General features: G+C 37.5%; 1 protein-coding gene and 1 long non-coding RNA gene across 8 annotated transcripts in view; one reads left to right on the forward strand and one right to left on the reverse strand.

The window, feature by feature from the left end:
* Positions 1-24,321, forward strand: part of NCOA2 (nuclear receptor coactivator 2) — a 198,610-nt gene that overhangs the window by 27,229 nt on the left and 147,060 nt on the right. The window lies entirely within an intron of this gene.
* On the reverse strand, positions 1,338-22,873 carry LOC310894261. Its single transcript, XR_014579727.1, has 2 exons — positions 21,458-22,873; positions 1,338-21,243 (listed from the first exon to the last, which is right to left on the reverse strand). It is a non-coding gene; the product is annotated as an uncharacterized lncRNA (long non-coding RNA).

Raw genomic sequence — 24,321 nt, forward strand, 5'->3', positions numbered from 1 at the left:
TGTTGCTGTCAGCATGCCTTTTACCATCGTATATTATCATGATTTGACAGCTGACAAAACAAGCATGCAAAGGCTGACATTTGTGCCAGATGTCTTTCATTATATATTTTTATAGGCTTAATTTTTCATGTGTGTGCTTTATATTGGCAGCTTTAATATTTTTTTGCAGATGAAGCTTAATTGTCTTTCTTTTATCCACATTTATACTTCAGTAGATTATTTTTTTTACCACAAAATATAATTTAAATTTCTGTGCAGAAAGTAAAAGCTTACCTAGAAGATGACCTAAAAAGGTCTGACCATTCTTCAGGCTTTATAGTAAAAGGAGTTAAAAGCATCTTATTCTGATAGAGATGCTTTTGAACACCTGAGGAGCTTACTGCTGTATTTTTCATTTCATTGCCTTATTCTGGTGGCCTTTAAGAACTTTTGTGATGCTGCTTTAAGGAGCAGACAGAATCCTGTCTATCCATAATCAAGTGTATAATTTAAATTTTTGCAGAGACTTAGCTAGTTTCTGATGATACGCATTGTTTTATGGCAGTCTCTAAATCCTTGACAAACAAGTAAGGTAATACTGAAGCTTGAGTTCTCTCTTGGGTTTGGCCCTTGTGCCATTTGGTTTCCAAACGCATCTGGGAAGCATCTCCCAAGGAGTGACTAAACATAACAGGTTCCTTCAATGGTCTCTTAACTCTTGGTATGCATTCACACCAGCTGTCAACCCCTTTTCATAAGTGTATCTGGGGAAATGGGAGTGAATGGTAAGAAAATTTTCTTAAGACTTTAACCTGTGTCAGAAGTTAAGCAGGGTAGGGCAAAGCCAGGTTTTCATTTTACTTTTCTCCCAAATTGTGAGATATCTGGTACGTGCTTGTTATCTATGAGGATGAGAGTAAAGTTTCAGAATTTTTTCACAGACTGTGTGGGTGAAAGAGAGGTACAGAAATAATGAATAGCCAGTATTATGGCATTTTCCTGTGTTGACAGGGACCTGGATTGCAAAATTGCCAACTTGTCTGATTCAAGTCAGGAATTTAAACATCTGTAGTAAGGACTAGGACAGTTAAGTGGGTTATCTTGGGTTGATGTTCTAGTGTTCACTCAAAGATTCATTTCGAATCTTTTCTAGCAAGATTCTTGAAGATAGAATATTCTTGCAAAGGAACTGGTTTTGCTTGGTTAGTGTATTTTGAATGCTGTATTTTGGAAAATCTGCTTGCTGTTAATCTGAAATTGTGTTATGCAGCTGCAAAAGTGCCCTCCCTTCTCCCTGCTCTGTTATGGTGGGAAAATAAGGGGAATGCAACAGAAACTGAATACCATAGTTTTTGCTCTAACATGTTTATGGCTTTCTTATAAATAAGATTGTGTTCATAGAATCACAGAATTGTTTGGGTTGGAAAAGACCTTAAAGATCCTCTAGTTCCTACCCCTGCCATGGGCAGGGATACCTCCCACCAGGCCAGGCTGCCCAAAGCCCCATCCAGCCTGGCCTTGAACACCTCCAGGGATGGGGCATCCACAGCTTCTCTGGGCAGCCTGTGCCAGTGCCTCACCACCCTCTGAGTGGAAAAACTTCCTCCTTGCACCTAATCTAAATCTACCTTTTTTTTTTTTTTTTTAGTTTAAAGCCATTCCCCCTTGTCCTATCACTACACCCCCCTGACAAAGAGTCCCTCCACAGTACTCCAGGTGGGGTGTCACAAGAGCAGAGTAGGGAGGGAGAAGAGAGAGTCCCTTGACCTGCTCGACATGCTTCTTTTGATGCAGCTTAGGACATGGTTGGCTTTCTGGTCTGCAAGCACATATTGCCGGCTCATGTTGAGCTTCTCATCCACCAAGACCCCCAGGTGGTTCTCCTCAGAGCTGCTCTCAATCCATTGTCCATCCAGCCTGCATTTGTGCTTGGGATTCCCCCAGCCCAGATGCATGACCTTGCACTTGGCCTTGTTGAACTTCGTGAGGTTCACACAGGCCCACCTCTCAAGCCTGTTCGGGTCCCTCTGGATGGCATCCATTCCCTCCAGTGTGTTGACAGCACGGATTATGGAGAAAACAAAATGGTAGGAAAAAAGACTGGTGGTTACAGCAACAAGATAGTGTGGGAATCCTCTATAAGCTGCTCAGCATGCTGGAACAAAATTTCATGGGTATTTTTAAAACAATAAATATAATTGTTGACTCATTTATGTATTTCCTTTTACATAATGTACCACCCCCACACATATACTTGTTTCTGCTCCACTGTTCTTTACAAGACTATGTGTATAACATAGTTGCTGTAATCCCATCCTTCTGTCCCTCAACTTCTCCCCTAAGAGCTTTCAAATAATGGTTTGAAATGTTAGCACTTCTCTTTTTCAAAAATATTCATCCTCAGTTTTCAACTGAGCACCAACTTGAATTGCACTTCAGATACTTCTCATTTTTGTGCGTTTAAGAAACCAAATGGAGTGTGCTCATTCTTTGTTTTCCCTTCGGTAACAGAAACCATCAAAAAGAACAGGACCTAATTTATCTCATATTTACAAATTTGGTAATACTATGTGCATACCTCTTATCATTCAGATTTTTAGTTTTATTAAAATTCTTCTCTCACTTCCCTTTACCAAATGCAGAATTATGTTAATCCTAAAAAATACCTTAGTCATGGAAATAAGTGAAAGAAATATATGGCTGTGAAAGGGCAACAAAATGAAAAATTTGAACTGCAAAAGCCTTTTAAAAACTTCAGATACTTGTTTATTCTACTCAAGTGACAAATCTTTGGCAAAGACACTGTTATGGCTTCTTAGTTGTAAATACATTAATTTGTACATTTGACTGCAAATACAATAGTAGATATTTTTATAACTATCCTTTAAGAGCATATTTTAAAATATTAAAGCCTTAAAGAAGGGCATAAGTATCTGTTGCACAGTTTACATCATTAATAGCTAGAAAATATACTCTTTATTTTAGCTAGAAGATATACTCTTATTTTTCATGTGTAAATATATTCTAAGGATTCTGCTCCCAGATTTCTCAAATCAAGATCTAAATTGGTGACTTATGTAGTTGTGAATTTCCATGCTTGTGTTAGTATAGACAAACATCTGTGGAATTAAGTATAATTATGAGAATTGTTTGTGCTTCCTGTATATCTCAGGATATGGTTAATAGAACAAGTAAAAGTCCAGCCCTCTCTTGACTTAAATAACTAAGTAAATAAATTGTCATAAACTCTGGCAGAAGCGGAAAGATTGGACTTCTGCGTTCAGTGCTATTCTACAAATTAAATGAGTGTTTAGCTGTCTCCCAAGTGTAATGTACAAATGGATGTTACTAAAATATGCATCATTATTTCTGGGCAAAAGAGTTGTTACTCCAAAGATTTTTTTAAAAATTTTACTTTTCACAGAAATGTGTTTTTATTCCTCCCCTCTTCGTTTTGTTTTCATGTCCATTTTCTATCTACTGGTGTTACATCATTTGCACGCTTGGTTTTTAATGCTCTTGTGAAAGTATCACTCTATTACTTCCAGCTGAGTAAGTACTCAGTTGCACCTCATGAGCTTTCCAAGTCACGTCTTACAGCAGTGACAACCCTGTTAGGAAAACAACTGAGTTTTTAAAGCCCAGTTCTTGTTCTTGAACACAATGTTAGCGATGTTTGGAGTTGATTGTGGGCCTATTGATGAATGATAGTGCAGTAATTTCAATTATTCCATTCAATGGTGATGTAGATGTTGATCGGTTTTCAGATACCAATCCAGTCTCTTAATACAGCAGCTGGCCACATGTGCTGGCTTGCCCCATTAGAGAACAACCTTCAGAGAAAATGAGTCCTGAAAGAACTGGGTCTGGAGTTTAGACACTTCCTATGTAACTGGAAAGTAAAGAAGAAATGGGTGGGCAATTCCAAAGGCAGTGATGAACTATCACTGGCCTACACCCATGAAAAGCCAATAAAACATCAAGCTTATATAAGGCAAGGTAGAAGACTTATTTCCTCAAACATGTGTTATGAAATTTGTCTTGTACTTAAACCTTTAAACAGAGTTCTTGGGTCATTCAAGTGTTCTCAATAGTGAAAAAATGTTGGAAGTATATGCAAGACAGTTTTTATTCCAGTGCCAGCTCTACAATTCAACATTAATGTCAACAACTTTTGTCACCAGGAATGCAATATAACCAATAGCAGAGGAAAATCTGTCCAACCATCCGGGGATGATTCCTCTGCTGTTGTAAATTAGCTGGAATTTTTGCGAAAAGCTTTCCACATCATGAAGGCTTTGGAGAGTATCAGTGCAGGCTTCAGCTGGCTTTAATTTGCTTTACTTAGCTGTATATTATGTCCGTGCTTGCTCCTAAAAGTTGTGCGCAAATAATTACTTGTCATCCTACAAATAGTGCAACAGAACTTGGTAAGCAAAGCCAGCCTTGGATGGGCTGGGCACAAAGGGAGAGCTATACAAGTATTTTTTGTGCATGTAGTTTTCTTTGAAGTTACTTTTTGCTGGATTTTTTTTGTTGTGCTGTCGTCCTTTGGCTCTGTAACTTCACAAGACTACCATACATACATAAGGTTTATAATCCTCATGGTAAACTATTAGTACTCACAAATCCATTTATTTTCATACATTCTAACATTTTCTGCTGAATTATGGATGTTTAGATTAGTTACCTTGCTTTAGCCAAACATTTTTGTCTGATACAGCCAATTTAATGATATATAGGGAAGGTATGTTTAATTTAAGATCCAAGGACAGTTGTGAAGGGCCTGTGCGTGTGTGCTCAAAAGCAGAAACTTTAAAAAATGATCTTTTTTTTGACATTTTTCAACTACAAAAATGTATTTTAATGAGTTTTTTCAATGCTATGGTACATGTAAGCTTTATGTTTTCTGTTCTACTTTGTTCTTAACTAGCTTTTCGTTGTATGTTTTAGTTTGGCTCCTATGAAATAGGAGAGTCATATTTCTGATGTACAGCACGTTGGAACAGGTTTTACTACATCTCCTTTCTTTCCATTTGCTGTATTTGGTACGTGCAAATTTGAGAATTATCTACCTTGTATTGATGATTAGAACACTTAATTTCTTTGCAGGGTAAAAGACAAGACCTACTTATGTAAATCAATACAAATTTACCAGTTTTCAGTTTAAGCTATAGTTACACGTTTTTGTATTTTTGATGGATATGACCTGTTTATTTTAATTCTTGGGTAGAAGTCAGTGACACAGAGGGAAAGAGCTCATCCAAACCAGGTGTATATTCAAACTGATGGGGTGGGAAGTACCTGCTTACTGTCAGAAGTACTTCTGAGCTATACTACTTTCTTTTCATATTAAAACTGTGTTCAAAGCTACAGTCTTGAATACTCACTGTTTTTATTTTATTTTTTGAAACTTTCACATTTAGGTGAGTACAAGGTGGTGGACTGTACAAATGACTTCCACGTGTGATCAAGCTGCTAGTTTGTTTTGTAGTGTTTTTTATTACTATTATTTCATAAGTTACTATTACTTTTGTATTTTTTTTGCAGAAACCATTAATGAATAAGGGTTCTAGAGGTGAGAGCTCAGGATGCTCCTTTTGCAGCTGAATTATGTTTTTTTAACTGCTTTGTATGAATTAGGTATAAAGAGTATTTTATTATAAATTGTAAGTGTGTTAGTGTTTAAAAATGTTGATGATTTGATCAGATCTACTGACATATGTCTTTTTTATTTTTTTTAAATTTAATTATTTTTTTATGAAATAAATTTTATAGGATTTCTTTATGGTGTGAAAATAATGTACTGTCAGGGGGAGAGGAGGGAGGGAACAACTTATCAGCCAATCAAGGCTTTTCATTCCTGTTGAGATTAATGAGGAAGCTAGAAAAAGTAATCAATTCCAAGAGCACCTTCAATATATACGCAAGAGCTTTTTAGGTGTGACTTTTGTAAAGTAATCTGTGATTTTTGTATTCTGAATGACTGCAAGGTGAAATATTTCTAAAACTTGTTTGTGTAGTTCTTTCTTCATGTTGCTTATACATGTGTTTCCTAAAAAGGCTCATTAGCTATACTAAGATAAGCCAGAAAGAAAAATCTGAAAATGATCTTTAACTACTTCAATTTTCTATATGGAATTAGCTGTTTAGAGAACTCAAAAGCATGTTTTGTACTGTGATTTCACAGGAGTCATTTCACAGGAGATTTCACAAAATCATGTCATCTTATTAGAATATTAAGTCAGACTGCTGTAGCAGCTGGTCCAGTTGTCCAGGTTTCTGATGTGTCTTGTGCTATCTCATTTTGTGTGAGCTTTTTATTTATTTTTGCATACTGACTTATGTCCGTCCCCTCCCCCCCCCCCCTTTCCTTTTGGAGACGTGTTCTCTGCTGTGCTAATAGAAGCACTAGAGAAATGCTTTTTGTTTTGAAATAGTGATACACTTTTTTTTTTTAATTCTTTACTACAAAGGTTCCTAAAAATGGATGCAGCAATGATTTGTTAGTTTAGAAACTCTACTTCATACATTTCTACACAAAACTTTACAACACTTCTGGAACACAAACTGTGCATCAGCAAATAGCTTTTTTTTTTTTAAAGAAACCAGGGAAGTGCTTGTTTTTCTGAACCACTATGAAACTGAATGCTGTCTGTATACCAGTTCTGCCCTTAGTTCCCTAGGTCATGTTGATTGTGCAAAGATATTGATCTCGAGCATTGAGATTTAGCAATCTGCCAGTTGCCCCTGTGTACGTTTCAGGCTTTGCCGCATGTTTGATATGTTGCCCTAGAAGAGGGCTCATTTGCCAGGAGGCCGTGTTCCCTGATTTTGGATTTTTCAGAATGTTGTGAAGCATGATTTAAGTTTTGTAGGAATGCTCAGCCTGTAATCTTGGTCATCTATATTTTATCTATGTTGTATTAATATTTTAACACATAAGATGAACCTGAATGTTTCCAGCTGTTATTTGAAATCCTAGTTTGCAAGGACACTTGCTTCAAGAACTGAAATCAATTGCATTTGTGTAACAAATTAAATCACTACACTACCATTACATACTTGTTTACTAATAGAATAAATTAATAGGAGTGTAATATGTAGAAAAATCCCACTTTGGAAGAATGTATGAAAAAACAAATCCATCCTTTAGCAATCGTCATTTTTGTGAAATATGATAAGGTAAAAGGATTGCTGACATACCGTTTCACTATATTTTGGAGTAGGGAAATCCTGTTCTGCCTTTAATTCTGCACAAATCCTGTGACTTTTCTTCCTGGATTATCTTTTAAATCTTTTTTTGTTGCACAGAAGGGACACGCTGGCTTTGCACTTGCCGTGGTTATAGGGAACCCAGGAAAAAATGGTGTGCATGGTAAAGTGTATTCTGTTAACAAACTGAAAAGCACAGACAGACATCTAGCTTCCAAGCTATAGATGGTGTTCGTAGGTCGTATGTGTTACTTGGGGAAGGTGTGCTGGCAGTGGCAGAGTACACAGACCAGCATTCCACAGAACTTGTGACTTTGTACCCTGGAAGCATTTGGCAACCTGCAGAGATTGTTACAGCAAACATTTTAAGCAAGTTTGAAAAAGTTGCTATTACAGAAAGAAAATAATCATTTAACCTAAAATAAACACATTCTCAAACTTGCTAGGAAAAAGAATAAGAAAACTTTTGTGTGTGTTTTTGTTTCAGGGTAGACTGGACATGCAAGGGTTTTGCCTCTGTCTTGGTATAATTATTGATCATGTTGGTCATACAGGGCAATGGGCAGCACAGCCACAGCATTTTATATGTAGTAAAACGACACATGATATCCAGGTTATGAAAAACAAAAAAGGTGAGCCTAAAATACAACCAACTTAGAAAAGAAAATCAGATTTTCACAATATGATGTAAATCTTACTATTCTGGACAAAACACCATCTGAAACATATGTATGTACCCGGTTATTGTCAATCGTATGGGTGTGTCTTGTCAAAACGTGTTGGCTTGTTATCAGACAGAATGAAAAAGTCAATAGGTACTAGGAAAACTGACTAGAAGCTCAGTTTTAGACTAATGAATTATTGCTAGGATATAGTTACTATGAAACCATAGTAAGTTCAACAACAAAAACAATAGTGAAGTTGTTAGTGATTGGAAATCTCCTAAACCCATCGGGGGTGGGTAAGATTATATGAATGGTGTGCTCTCCTGATAGCCCCTGAAAGTATCTTTGCAACAAGCTTGCCTTAATGTCTGAGACTATACATCCTGGCTGGGGCTGCACATAGGGCTGCAAGCAAGGCATTTTTGCCCCTCAGTAGTCCTAAGGCGATCAATGTACCCCTTCATCATAGAATGGCTTGGATTGGAAGGAACCTTAAAGATTCCCTCATCGCAACCCCCCTGCCATGGGCAGGGCCACCTCCCACCAGACCAGGTTGCCCAAAGCCCCATCCAGCCTGGCCTTGAACACCTTGAACACCTCCAGGGATGGGGTATCCACAGCTTCTCTGGGCAACCTGTGTCAGTCTCACCACTCTCTGAGTGAAGAATTTCTTCCTAACATCTACTCTAAATCTTCTCTCTTTTAGCTTAAAACCATTACCTCTTGTCCTATCATTATCTGCCCATGTAAAAAAGTTTCCCTCTTTTCTATAAGCAGCCTTTAAGTATTGAAAAGCTGCAATAAGGTCACCCCGGAGCCTTTGAGCCTTCTCTTCTCCAGGCTGGAAAACCCCAAATCCCTCAGCCTGTTTTCATAGGAGAGGTACTCCAGTCCTCTCATCATCTCAAATTCATTGGTGAAGAGGAGGTGTGACCAATTTCTAGTAACTTTTGGTCTTCTTGAAAAGTTTAGTTCTTTGGTAAGAAAGGGATTTCAGCTGACATCATGCCAGAGGTTGTGTTCCTGGACCAGCTGAAGATGACCAGCCAACTGGACGGGTTGATTTTGTACAAGCTCTGTTTGTACAGAGCTTGGCCAGAAGGAGTGGCCCTCTCTCCTCTGTTGCACACTGCTCAAAACTTGTTAGGAGAAAAGACTTAGGATTCTCACCACTTTAGCCATCGGTAGACTTTCAGTGTGAAATTTTAGTGGAGAATGCTGAATTTTAGGCATTCTTGTTTTACTGCTTCTGTAGTTGGACAATTTAACATGGTGTGATTCAGAAGATTTACGTGTTCCCTAGGGTATAGGTCCATGCCACATCCAAATGAGCATTATGTCTACCTTGGAAGGCTAGTGTGCAAGGTGAGCATAAAAATACATGGTGCAGTATAGATTTGGGTGGTTTCTGAGTTTCAGCAACGGGCAACAATTACCCATGTGCTTTTGGTTTGGTTCAAGCTAAGGGATAAATTCCTGCTTGGATCCTGTGCTTGCATGTCACTTGATAAATAAAGGCCGGCCCATTTCTGAAAAATTACTTACTTCACATTCTCACTTCAGTGTAGTTGTCTGAGGAATGAAGAAATACTTTTGATTTGTTTATCTATGGTAGTAAGTTCTGGTATAGAATTCCACTGAGTTGTTGGAACTATAATTTTAAATGTTGATAGAATGTTTTTCCTAAAGAGGTATTTAAACAAAATGTTGTCTGGGTGATGATGTTCAAAACACGTCTTTTATTTGGCTTAGAAACCCAATTAATGAGAGGGCTTTTAGGTATTGAAAAACCCTGCATTTGTTTTTCAGGTGTGAAAAAGGCTCATATAAATGAATAGTATGAGAAGAAGTGTGAGCCATTCAGACTACAAATAAGTAACATGGCTCCAAAAACATCCCCTCTGCCAAAATTGTTTGGATATGTTTGAAAACACTATTAAATAATTACTAGTTTCGAGAGTGATACCATTTCTGTAGGACCTTTAACAGATATTGAAATAAGTATGGAAGAAGAAGTTAACAGTTTGATTTTATATATATATATATATATTTAACTTAAAATGACCCAGGGGGTTCCAGATTGTTTTTAGCAATGGAGCAGCTCTTATCCTTCAATCTATTCAAGACCACCATGTGCTTCTAATAGAGACTTACAGGGAAAATATTGTAAATAGGACCATGTGCCAACCACGGCCTTTTGGACCACCACTTGGAAACTGCTGCCTTTTAATATTTATTTATTAGTCTATCATATAACTCTTTTGGCCACAGCAGGAACACGCATTTTAAGTGTTAGTGCTATAAAAATCATAATGCTAACTGTCGTGATTTTCTTCTTAGATAAATCTTCCACTATTATTGCATTTTCTCTTTTTTTCCATATTTGATCTGCTGTGTTGGAAAACTTAAGTTATTACACTTGAGTGCATGTGGAATCATTTAAAAACGATAATAAATACATTTCTACATATTAACTTTTCATGGGCCCTGATATTCAGAACAGTGATTAAATACATGTGCTTTTTTTAGAAAACATTTACATAGTATTTAACACAGTATCATATGCTTTGTTAAATAGGTGTATTGGTGTATTTCCTGAGTTGGAAATTAATCTTGCTAAAAATTTGTTCTTGAGTCAGTCCTCATGAAATGTGAGCAAGTCCAGCTTTGTAACTGATTTTTATGGATATATCAGCTTAGTTATTATAGAAGTACAGTCACAAACACTAACTGAAAAAAATGTTAATATTGTAAAATTTATTCTCGTGTTCAGGCTGAAAAGTGGTTGAATGAAACTTGAGTTGATTTTAGGTTTCGGTTGATGGTTTCTTACATGTACTTATTTGAAGACTATAAATACTTGAAAATAACAGCGATGAATAAAAAGATATTTTTGGCCTAACTGCAGTGCTGTTTCTGTGACATTAACAGTCCTGCTGAATCTCGTGGCTTTTGGCTTTGGTTTTTGTTGAAGGCAATTTCTTGTTACGTAATGATTTCGTCGTGTTTGCGTTGTGCTGAAACCTGGCACGCAGGGTGTGCACCCAGGCTGCTCACTGGAGGCGTGCACGCAGGATACCAGCACCGTGCAGAGCTGGCGTGTGTGCTTCGTCTTCCTACAAAGGTATAGCAAGATGAAGCAGCATCGGCTGTCTCTGTCACAGAGAGCCACGCTCTCCTCGTCACCCTGAAGGCAGCGAGGAGTTGTTTTGCTAGGTAAGTTCTAGTTAAGCTCTTTGGTTTTTAACACAAGATATAAATCACTGGGCTTTATTTCAGTTTTGTTTCTTGGTACCCAGGTCTGCGTTTGATGGCAATCAGTAGGTACTTGGGCCTGAGAATGCCCCTAGGTACAGTTTGCCCTGCAGACTCCCCTTTCCTGGCGTACCGCTGTCTTATGAGCTGCCCGCATTCTGTCTGTCTTGCCGTGCCAAGCCAGTGCTAGGCTGCCTGAGGTTGTGTGTGTGCTCTCTGGCTGCACCTGACTTCTTATCGTTAGCATGGAGAGCAGGCCTGGTCTTGTGGGCGGCCTTGGGGCAGCCCAAAAGTAGTGGCGTAGTTACAACCGATGTGTTTGGTCTTTGAGATGCCTCTCGCTGTTTGACAGTCGATCGGATGGCCTGTCTTCTAGCATTCCAGCTCTCCTAAACTCTCGACGGAGACTGTGGTAAGTCTGTGATGCTTTCTGAGAAGTTTGTGATACCTGCCTAAAAATACTCTTTGTGGAGAGTTTACGAAGAGTTGGTGTGACTCTGAGGTGCTGTCTCAGTAGCCGACTCCTGCTTTGAAGTAGGCTCTGTCATGTACTGCAAGAGGCAGCTCCAGGAGACAGGAGCTCTGTTGACTGAAAGAATCTACGTGCTATGAAGAAACGCTCTGACCCACTTCATCCATCTGCCTGGGCTGGTGGTTACTCTGTCTCCCTGAAGCATGAAAGATCAAAGATTTCCAGGTGTGGCACAGCATTATTTGCTTTAGCAGAGCTGGCTAAACAGGGGGGATAAGAGATTTCATGAGGATTTCTCTAAGCAGGCACACCTTCTGTGTCAAAATTACATCACTTCTGTGAGGTTGTTAAAGCTGGAGGATTACATACCTTGGAGCCAGTACTGCATCCTTCATCTTTGCTGAGTGAATCAAAGTGTGACTGTTTCTGTGGTGTTAATGTTGATGTATTGGTACTTTGTGGTAAAGACGTCATTTTCTTCTACCAAGGCTGCTTGCTGTCCAGTGCACGTCTGAAGTCTTCTACCAAGGTAGTTTTATTCTTCCTGTATCTCACCAATTTATAGTTTAAAAAAAAAGTGGCTTTTTCCTCTTAGACTTCTTCACTTAGGCATCCTTTGAAGAAATCTGCTTGTCAAAGATTCTTTACTTTGAGAAGCCTACTCTGCTTTCTTGTTACTGCATAGGAAGTGTTGATGGAGCACAGGACTGAACTGGTTTGCCTCACAGAACAGTCAGCTGTTCTAGGCTTATTGATTTTTCTTTGGATAGAACTGAACAGACTTCTTTGAGAAGTCTATGCAGACTCCAGCATCTTGTTTGTTGAGGCTATGTCTCTGTTTGCTGTAGCCAGGACTTCCTCAAGCTATCTGGAAGTTCTTGTTGAGATATCACAGATATCGTATGGGAAGATCTCACAGTTTTCTTTGATATTCTGCAAGTGATTTACTGAGCTACTCAGTCTTGTTCATCTATTCTTGGTAATGTACATACCACGAAATATAACAGGTACTCATTTCCCTTCTAAATTTGCATAGAAGAGCAGATAGCAGCTATCTTCTTTACATCCTTGTTTAAAAGGTGTAAATGCTTCATCCACACAATACAGAGCCACTAAGCTCTAGCCTGTTGTTAGATTATGTGAGTATAAATAGAGTAGGGAAGAAGGTTTGCTTGAAGGAGAGTCTTGTGACTGTGATCAGGATGCTGTGGAAAGCCTGTTCCTTTCAAGTGGCTTTGAGGCATGTACAGTCCCAAAGTTGGATGAATCTTTCATGTTGTGAGGAGTAGCAGGGCAGGAATGACCAAATAGTGTTTGGCTGGGCTCATCATAGATGAAAAGCTAGATAGAACTGTGGTCATTGCCTTGAAAGTTTGCCCAGAGAGGTTGTGGAGATATTCTTGGAGATAATCAAGATCCATTTGGACATGGTCCTGTGCAGCCATCTCTCTGCCCCTGATTAATTAGGGAGGTTTTACCAGATGACCTCCAGTGATCCCTTCCAGCCTTATGCACTGTATGATTTTGTGAGAGTGTCACAGTGATTTCAGTGTAAAATTTTTACCATTTGGGGGTGAGGTTGTGATGATTGTTAACTCCATGCTATTAAAAGCAGCAAGAAAAAAGTTTCAGGCAGTATTACACATTGATCTCTTTGAAATTGCCTCCGTGGTTAGGTAACAACTTGGCTCTGAGACTTCTTGAGCTAGAATCAGTTGAAACCTGCCAGCTGTGGATGAGGACCATAGATGATTCCCACCTTATACTCGTCTTACTTCACTAAGCATGATCAACTGTTCTTTTGGGTCTGAAAATAGAACTCTTCTGTCTGAAGAAGAAATAGTTGTCTGTCCTATTGCCAGAAGAGATAGGATAGAGATTGATAAACTCATGAATGGTATGGAGAGATTAGAAGAGGGATGCTTGCCAATTGATTTTTTTTCTTTTTCCTTCCAATCCAAGAACTAAGGGCACCAAGTAAAATTAGCAAGATGTTGTTCTTCATTCAAAGGGTGGTGGTGAAGCTATGGAAGCCTTGCTTTTGAGGAACAGGAGGGACACATGTTGCATGTCACTCTGGTGTACTGCCATTTTGTAAGCTCTGTAGTGTAAACCTTTGTTTTTATTCTGAAATGGGGTGGTGGTGTGAGGGGAAACAAATCAAAAGAGAATTCAGAATTCAAGGTTTCTTAGACCAAAGCTTCATTTCCTCATTAATACTGAAAAAGTATTCAACACTTGAGGAAAAAATAACATATTACCAGAAGAAGAGAAACCTTTCTTTCGCAATGAGAGTATTTTTTTTCATTTGAAAGTTGCTATAATGGTCTTGGCCTGTTTGTACTTGTTTGCTTATTTACCTTTTTTTTGGGGGGGGGGGAATATCTGCATATTGTTTTTCCTCATAGTGAAGAAGAGAAACTTAATGAAAGAATGGTATTATGTAACTAAAAAAAAATCAATCAAAATATATTTGCATGATGTGGTAGAATATCCAAAGCAGCACTGATGACTGTCAAGCCACTGTTTCCCATGTTTCAGTGTCTTGAGTGTGTAAACTAAATTGTGTTCTTTCATAACTTGTGCAGGAGCCTTCCTGGGTTTAATTAGTAGGAAACAATAAGCTGTAATTTTGTACTGCGGTACTAACATCTTGGAGTATTTGACTGAGATACAAAACTGTCAGGGCCATCAGATTTTGGTAGGATGGTTAGTTTGGTTTTAGGTTTTTAAGTTGTTTGGATGGTCAGGAAAAATACTGGTCATGACTGGTCTTTTCCCTTGTCCAAGACTTGAAAATGATTCTCTTTGTTACCCACTTGTGGAACATTAGCTGCTGTAGCTAGGTATTGAACCTGTTTTTTTAGGATCACAGTGTCACGGTTGGCGGTAAGGGATCTTCTGGCCTGCGTAATGACTTTGGAAGGTAAATGAGAGGACACAGGAGGAAAAAGTTTTCTGCTGACTAGTTAAAGTGATTCTGACAATTCCATTGCTGCTTTGGTGGTGAAGTGAGCTCGGCTTTATAACCACTGGTTATGACTATGGTAAGCAGCCAAAAATTTTGCAGGAATGCAAGAGACGAGGAAAATTTGACTTTAACAGCTTATACATCATCCAAAAGTGAAAGGAATTTCATGGGACAAAATGAAAACAGTTATATAGCCCATGGGGATTTCCTCTACTGAATATCAAAGGTATACTGGAAACCATTGAGGTGTAAGCACTTCTGCTTGAAAAGGTTTCAAGATCCTTTATGATGAAAGGAGTTAGGCAGTTGAAGTATAAGGGTTACTAACAAGTTCCATTGTAAAGTACATAGCAGTGCTATTTGAAATGTCCCATTGACCTCAATAGGTCTTTGTTTTATTTCTTTCTTGTTGTTTCTGTTTGACATTGAGACTGTTGAAAAGACTCTGTGATTTGATGTTTTTGGGTATGCCTGACAGTTTCACCTCAATGGCCTGGCTCACGCTGGGCCAAATTCAACTTCAGTAATTTCAATACATTTGTTTGCCAGAAATTCCTTTTTTTTAAAAAAAAAAGCAGGTCTTGAAATCACAGGACTTTGCATTATCACAGGTTCTGTGATGTATGCATTGGTTTTAGGCATTTGTTCCTATTTAGAGGTATTAATTCTAGTGTAATTAAGTATTATATACTTAAATGTTGATCAAAGAATTATGACATGTATTAGAAAATTGTAGTGTTTTCCAAATCTACAGAAATTCCAACCAGATTCTCACCACCCTGCAGACAGTAATCTTGAGAATAATAGGAAATCCCTGCAGGGTGTGCCATTAACTTTCCCAGAGGATCAGCATTTATATTGTAAACTTTGCAAGGCAGAGGCTGCCATTTTGTGTGGCTTGCAGTTCTTTAATTTTAAATTAATTAGGTTTTAATTCTAAGTAGAGTCTTTATTTCAGTTGTTCTCAAAGTTGTTTAACAAAAATAGCTTGTTCTGTGAACATTGGAACTAACAAATTGCGATTCTCCCACAAATTTTTGTCCTTTGTTTCCTGTCTTGTGTCTTTCATCATAGTTTCCATCCTTCTTCCCTCTACCCCCTTCTTGGGAAAAAAAAGTTTATTATAATTGTAAAAGGCAAATACACTTGATAACTTTACAATGGAAGCTGATTTCTTCAGTGTATGTGGACTTAATCAGGACATGATTAGAACTGTGTTAATCTCATATAGCAAGCACCTTCAGAGATTTATTGTGGCTTGACTTCTGGGGCTCTTCCTCAGTTGTCTAAGAATCAAACAGGTAAAAAGCAACATAATGAGAAGAGTCCCATTGAAGACTATAGAAATTTCCAGTTTTAATTTAAAAATATGTTTTTAAAAAATCAAGTTTTCTGAGAAAGGTAACTCAGATAAATGATTCTTCATATAATTTTTAAGTAAAGTATTGTTCCTGAAGGCTGTGGATTTTACAGATGCAGCCATTCATGTGAGTGCAACTGGTAAACAAAACAGAAGGAACTACAGGTAAAGGAATTAACCGACGCTGTGTTACTGGTCAAGAACTCTTAATTTTCTGGCTGAACTGCTCTCAGGGCTCCACAGTCGAGCAGTGGAAGAGCAAGCATTTTTATGCCACCAGCCTGGCCAATACAATCAACATTTATGTGAACAAATTAGAGATAACTACAAGAGGATTATCTGTAATATTTAACCTGTGATCTCTAGAAGCTCAGTGTACTTGTGTCTCAAAAAATCGATGGCGGTACCACAGCCTGCCGGGGTATGCAAGGAGAAGTAGTGCTGGTTGTCAAAGCGGAGTTGCAAGTGAAGTTCTGTTCCAGGCAAGCTGCCTGTGGGGTTCCTGGAAGACATTTCTGGACTCCCCTAGGTTACATTGCACCCAGCCAGGTGAAACAGGAATGATATTCTTCAACAGCTCCGTGTTGTTGTGTGTGGTTTTTTTTTACTTTTGTTTTAATACTGGACAACTTTTGTGTGTGTTACATAAGAAGCTTAAGGAACTTGCTTGTTTACATAGATGTGTCCCTCATCTCTGCACATTGTTCAAGGTATGTACCTTACGAAAAAGGAAAGGTAAGGACAAGCTAAAGTAAAAATAACACAAGCAGTAGTATTGTTTTAGCAGAACATACTAAGATGGCAGAGGATGTAAGAGCAAGAGGCATAGTTAGAGGGTCTGTATGTAAAGATCTTGGCTTCTGTTGTGAATAGACCGACTGTGGCATAGCAAAATTGCATACAGGAATGTAAGGAATTAAAAGTCATAAGATTACCAAGAGCTGTAAGACTCGACCGAGTCTAAGTATAGAAAAACATTTTAATATATTATTGTTTTAATAAAAGTCAACAGTCAAAAGTTGCAGGAAAAAAAAAGATAAGACCTAGAAAAATCATAACTCTGAACAAATAGCACAGATTTTTGAAGCAGCAATATATTTGTAAAATATATCTTGAATCTGTGCTTTTAGTAAGAATCCAATGATAGAGTTGTGTAGCAAGGAAAACCTCCTTTGAGACTTTAGTTTAGCAGCTAAATCTTATCAAATTATGCATTGTTTGATACATGAATCAAATAAAAACAAAAGAAAGTAGTGAATTAGAATAAGCAGACTAAACTGAAGTCAAGAATCAGAATACAGAGACTAAACTGAATATTTAATACTCATATTAACTTGAGTTCAGCACAGGTTCTGTACGTGTAAGACTTTGCTTACTAGTTGAGCTGTCTTGTTTGAAGCTAATGGTTAATAGCTTAGAAGTTGATTAACTTGTCATACCAGTCTCACCATACTTTTGTTTTTCTCAAACTAGATGAAAGGTTCATTTAAGTATGGTTACTGTACTACTGCATTCCTGATGATGCTGGTAGTTAATGACACTCTTTGTTGTAGAAATCAGGAAATGTGGGTTTGAGCCTCTGGGATCTGTATGGCTGGAGTATGAAAATATTATGTCTTAAATGGCAAAGTGTTGCTGGAACAACTTGGCATGCAGCATAGCTGATAGTAGATGTCAGTAGTTTTGTTTTTAAAAGATTTTATACACTTGCAGTGCTGCTATGTCATGTCCACCCATGCAAAAAATACTACTTCTAAACCTATAAATCTCTTTATTAAGAAGACTACTCCGTATTTGTTAGGGTGCTCGGTAGGGGTGTCTGGCTTCCATCACAAGTACTGTCTGATTGCATTTTTATTCAAAATTGATTGAATCTATCTATTCAGAATCTAGGTTCTGGTTGGTTAAATTGGCTGACATTTAACATGAATTAATTTTGTTATACTGAATAAAACATCCCTTGTGGTATGCAGCCTTATTTCAATTTGAATTTTTAATTTAAATAGAAGGAAATTATTCATGGAAGTTTACATAATGGAATGTTTGTCATAAAGTGCATTTAATGTATGCCAAGCTCAAGTGTTCTTACTGTGAGAAGAGGCTGTGAGACTTTCTTGCCCATTTGGCTTGTTTTTCGAAGTTTTCAGTGAAGTGTGGGTGGGGCAGAATTGGCATTGGAGACAAGAGAAAGATTTCTGGATTAGCAATTAATTTCATTGAAATATTAGGATCCTTGTGTTTCTTACAAATTTCATTTTGACTTTAATTATATGAAAAAAAAATTGAAGTGACGTTTTCCTAAATTAAATACGTGTGTAGTACCTTGGATATTTATGGAAGGTCCTACACTATTTTGCTGTCTGAAGGAAAAGTCATCTATGGAAATACAACGACTGCCAGTGTATCTCTTGGGGCTGCTGTTAGGGATGAAAGCATAACTTAGCTTCTTTCTCAACCTCTGGTCCCTCTACTAAGCAGTGTGCATCATTTGGAAACTTTATTATGTAGTGACCTGTTCTATCTAGGTGCGTTAAGGATCAGTTCCTTAACCATGATGCCAGAGGATAAGGCAGATAGTTCAGTGCTGCTGAAAGGAATTTCGTCTCATTGAGGACACCATGGTTGTATGCTAGAGATTGTGGTTAAACTCCCGTCTCCCCATGTAGACTCTTAAGTAGCTATTATGCAGTTCCATGTTTGAAACCACGTCTTTTGGTGCAAAAATGTAAATGGAAAGATGTCAAAACCTATATGTTTTCAAGCAAGCCTGAACAGAATATCATAATTATGCTGTGTGTACATGGGATACCTATTGTGCATTCCTCACTTCTTCACAAGAAAAAGTTGCTTAATTCTAGCAGGATTAATTTCTTATCGAGAAAGACTGATGGTTTTAATTTTCATGAAGACTCAACTGTAAAGCAAATGTATTAAGTATTAGTGATGAGCAATGGCAACCCCTTGTAACAAACTTACCTTCACATTCCTTTCCAGAGGTGGAAGCTAGTCCTGCAAAGAACTGAGAACAAACCAGAAATGTGCATTTTTCTGCTTTTGAGATATGTGGCAAAATTTCTTCATGTTCTGCAGGCTTACTAGACAATAGTGAGGTCTGAGGAAATACATAGTGATTCCAAAATTAACTTTCAAATTAACTTTTAATGTGAGAAGGAATCTGGAATTTATTCAAATCCTCCCCCTCCCACCATGCTGGGATACTAAAGTGTGATGGATGCAGTCTAAGGATTTACGGCTCTCCCATTTACATTCACATACAGAGGAAGTGCCATTCCTGAAAACTCTCAGCATCCTAACTCAAACTTTCATCAATAAAAGATACAACAACGTTATACATATAGAAGTAGTGCATTAAATTGTTAAGTAGATTTATTTATTTGGAGAGAAGGCTACAGATGATGAAAGGGTGAATTCACTACAGATAAGAAATGGAAAAGTGGGTCAATTAGAAGATGACACTTGGATTTTGGAAGTAGATTGGGAAATGAATATTCCTAATTGTTCTAAAAATGTCAAGATTCCTATCATTCTACTGTTTATTCAGATTTAAGTCTTTTTGTTTGTCATCTTTGATATGATCTTTACAAGTGCTTGCTAACATAACTGTCATTCAGTTATTGCCTTAAAACACATAGTATTTTTTGCATTGTATGAATACCACGTTGATTTCCCATCTACACTAAACAGTTGACTTGTAATGGTGGCAAGCAAAGTTTGATGATTAAAAATATGGCAAAACTGAAAATACAACAGAATACTTGTTTTGTTTTCAGTTGACTAAAGCACTTTTTTTTTTAGCATCAAACAATGTCTTTGTATTCAATAAGATGAAGCTATAAGGGTAGGTTATTTCAGCTCGTAGGCAGGAATGGAAAATTGCTAGTGTTTGAGGATTTTGCTTTGAAGGTGTTTTTTCCACAACTTTGTAGACTAAAGTATTGAACAAACAAACAAAACAAATTCCCCCATCCCCCAAAACAAACAAAGTCACCTAACTCTGCTAGGTTTTGGATTATAACTCAGAATTGTAAATAAGTGCCTCCTGCTGATGGAATAAAATGGTGTTAAATCTGAGAAGTAGCAAGATGGTGAATACCGTGTCTTTTAAAACTCATTTTCCTTTTTTTTTTGTTACTTACTCTGTTTCGTTTCAGTATTACTATAGTTAATGCTTTCTTAAGAATCATGAAATTATAGCCAATGTTAGAAAATCTGGCAATTTTCAAGCATTATCAAATCTAATCTAGGTATTTAAGAGGTTGGAGCTGAAGTTCCATGACTTGCCAAGGCAAGAATTATTCAGGAGATAGAAAAAGTTGAGTATATTGTCTTCAGGAAAGCATTGAAGTCTCTGATAAGACTGGAATTCAGCTGTTGGCTATGCCATCATTCCTTAGGAGCTCCGTGCATACAATGGGTCTCTTGCCTCTTGCCTTTAATCACCTAAGAGAAGTCCAGCCTGTAGAAATGTTTTTTTTTGTTTGTTTGTTTGTTTTGGTTGGGGGCTAGGATAGTGCTATATCATTTGTTTAATGCGTTCAGTACTGAAGGAAACTTGAAGGAAAATTATTGTATATACTAATTGTCCTTAAATGTAGTTTAGAACTATTAAGACATAATTTTCCTGCACTCTATTGAAATTTCTTCTTCTATAAAATCTGTGAGGTATTTGAACTACTTGTTGCATGAGGGGAAAAAAATAGAAAATCACTATTAGAGTATACATCTGTTAAGCTCTGCACTAATTTCTGGGTTCAAACTCAAAAAGACTGTACTGCGGGTTGCAACAGACTGAAATTGGGATGTTCCTTTTTTTTTATTTGTATTTTTAAAAATAATTTACATCTAGTATTTTCCCTTAGCTTTTGCAAAATAAATAATTGTTCAATAATTTAATTAGGTTGTAGCATGACGTTTTTAATATATAATCAGTGCTTTGGATTGATTTAAACTTGGAAAACTTTGCCCTTATAAGGGAGATGGATGAAAGATGAGCCTAAAATAGGAGACTTGGCACATGCTTAACATCTTCAGAGGGGTATGAATGTAAGGACTGTTTCCAGCAAGATAGCTCTAGAAAAATCCCAGTATTTTAGTCTGCTTAAAATTTTGGGCAGCAGGATTTCCCAGTTGTGTGATAAACACAAATAAACATGCTCAGCGTCAGAAAGCTGGAGGAGTCTTGGTGCATAAAGTAATCTGGATTTTTATATATATATGAAATGAATAAATCCATCTTCCAGTCATCAACGAAGTAGCCTGTTCATTATGGATGATCTTCTATCCTCCTGTTCTGTAATCTTTGCATCTGAAGCCACAGGAAAAGAAAAATATAGGTTATGCCTACGCAGCACCTACTCTGCCCCTCTCCAGAACTACTCACTCATATTCTTTGTACGTCCAAGAAACCGCAGCCCTTTTTTTCCCCTATGAATTTGTTTTAAAGTTATGCTTAATCCAGAGGAAAAGAGCATGTTCACATGGTATGCGCAAGTTGCTGTTTGTCAGCTAAACCTCAGTACCTGTTCCCTGTGCGTGCCACTACCCTGTTGCATGCAGTCCCCTTTGCCCCTATGCGCGGTAAGCATACAGGGCAGCTGATCCCTCAGCCAAACGCCAGGCCGGCTCACAGCTGGAACGAGGTGCAGCACGACGTGCCAGGACTGCGTGCATGCTGAGCGCGGGGACCTTGATCCCTATGGAGCTGTGATCCTGACTTCGGAACCGAAACCGCTTTAGGTGATGTCTTGCTAAATGTTTCATCTGGAGATATTAGAGCTAGGCCTTTATTGTTTACGTAATGCTGGGAGATGGTAGCCTGTATCCAATTACAGAAAAAGTGTGTGTGTTGTACTTAACTGGTGTCTATTAACTTAGTAAGTGTCCCCACTTCTCTTTGTTACAGCAAACCTTTAGTCTGTTTATATTGTTGCACCTTATAGGTGCTGATGTTTACAAGCCTAGTGGGATATTTGCTTGGCAGTTATGCTAATAAGCAAGCTTATAAATCTATCGACTCCATATATTAAGGTTATGCCTTGCATAGTCCAGGCTTTTAAGGTGTGATCCTGATTGATTTACCTAGCTCGATCTAATTAACACCTCCAGTTAATGGAGTTAAAGCCTAGGGGGAAGCTTAAGCATTAACTTGTGAGGTTTAGCACTTTTTGAAGAACAATTGCTTTGTCTTGACAAGAGTTTTAGTAAGGAGTTAATTAGGTCAGAGCAGGTAACAGATCCTACATCGCTCTTAATTGCCAGGCAAGGCAATGTCCTACCTGTGCAATCCCAGAATTTCAGGCTTGCTGTGATTCAGTGTAATTTTTGTTCTCATCAGCTTATGAGAGTTGTGGGTAGTACAATACAAATGTGATGAAAGGTATTATGCATTCCCTATATACTAAGATATACCCTTCACTTAGAAAGGATTTAATGACCACTTGAAATTCAGAAGTTCACTGTTTAAACTTGTTTTGCATTAAAAGCAATGATTATGATTATGCTGTCTGTCTGTCTTAGGGTTTCATCACTTATTACTTTTGCATTATTAGCTCTTTTCAATAAAAATTGGCAAATGTCTCAAAGGGAGGAGGAGTAAATGTCTCAAAAACCTTTATAACAACAGAAAGCTGAATAAAGGAGAGAGACTTTATTAGTACCTGAACTGAGGAAGAAAAGGCATTAGACCCAAGGGAATTGGCATTGGTAAGGGTGATCTCATAAATGTCTTAGCCATGGAAAGAGCTTTAATGTGACCAAAATCAATCAACCACATAACACAGATCTGTAGGAAAGTAAGCTTTGTTACTTTACTCACAGTGCTTGTTGAATTTTTTTAGCAAGTATGCATTTACTTTACAAATAGCCATATCTTAAGCAATCTATATTGAACAAGGTGGCTATTGGCTGTGTGCATATTGAATTAACTGATAAATTAACTTTATTTAGATTTCAGAGCTGCATTCAAGATGCATTGCATTGCCATTAGGAAAGCCAAAGCCGAGACTGAGATGATGGACAAAAATTGAGAAAAATTAATTCAGAACATGTTTGCAAATTCATTTATTTGTTAATGTTATTTTATGGACTCTTTAAAAGCCATTCTGTAGGATGATGAAATATACCTTGTTTGGGTGTACTTTTCCATATGAATGGCTTTATCTTTTTTCAAGTCATTTGCGTCAAGATGTCAGCTCAGAGAACTTTTTGTACCAAATGAAACAATGTGAAAATATTTAGGTGTATTTGTAGGGGAAAGATGCTTTAGCTTTCTGGGAAACATCAGTCTGGGATTACAGTTAGAGACAGTATATGAAACTAAGTGACTAATCCAAATCTTTCATATCCTAGTTGTTTTACAGAGTGACTTGATTTCTTGATTAATTTTTTTTTCCTGTTTGGGAATCTGCATAAGATCTTTCCCTGAGTCTTGACACTGATTATATCATTGACTGTATCTTATCACTCTCCACTGTATTAAAAAAAAAAAATCAACTTGTATATGTACATAAGGGTTGCATAATGACATTAGTAGGCTGGTCACTTTTCCAATGTATGTGAAAGTGCTTAGCAAAGGGCATTTTTTAATGAGGAGTTTGTTTTCTTTTTCCCATAAGAAGACTGCTTCATATTTGAAATGTTATCTGCTTGTTTAGATAATCAGGAAGAAGTGGAATTTTCTTTGCCTGCAAATGTGTTGTCTTTTCTGTTAATTCAGAAAGTCATTTATTGTGTGATGGGGTAAAGTCTTTTCGACAAGTCTCAGAGCGATCTGATATCTGCTTCTAACATTGTCAGTGACTTGGAAAGATTTTAATTAAAAGCATTTCTTGTGTCAGTCAGAAATGCAGAAGCAATAGACTGTTGATTACTTTTAGTTACAATTTTGTTAAAATTTTTAATAAAAAGTATAAAATGTCTTTGAACTTTTACAGTAAACCATCTTCTAAGAATTATCATTTTTTAATGTGAGAGCACAGCTTCAATTTATTTTTTCCCCCTCTGTGCTTGATTAATGAAAGGGATTAGTATGGTTCCTATTGTTTACATCTCTGTGGGCTGAGATTATTTCATTGTCCTGCTTTGCTGTTTTATTCACTTTAGTACTAAGGAAAATAAAGTTGTTTCTTCTAAAAAGTGATGTGTGTCAGACTTCTCCTGATGTGCACAAAAGGTCTGTCATGCGTAGAAAGGGATTATTAAATTAGTTTTATAAGCAGTGAGGCAAGCTGACTGGGGTGGGTAAGTTGTGCTGTGAACAGAGATGCAGGGTTGCCAGCATCCCAAGCCAAAGCCCTCTTGTTCCTAACTGATGTCTCCAGCAAACCAAAACAGCTAAGCTTTTGTGAAATGTGACCACATTGTGCAGAGAATGTTGACAAAATTT

The sequence above is a fragment of the Anser anser genome (genome assembly GCF_964211835.1).
Source record: "Anser anser genome assembly, chromosome: 2".
Classification (NCBI taxonomy): domain Eukaryota; kingdom Metazoa; phylum Chordata; class Aves; order Anseriformes; family Anatidae; genus Anser; species Anser anser.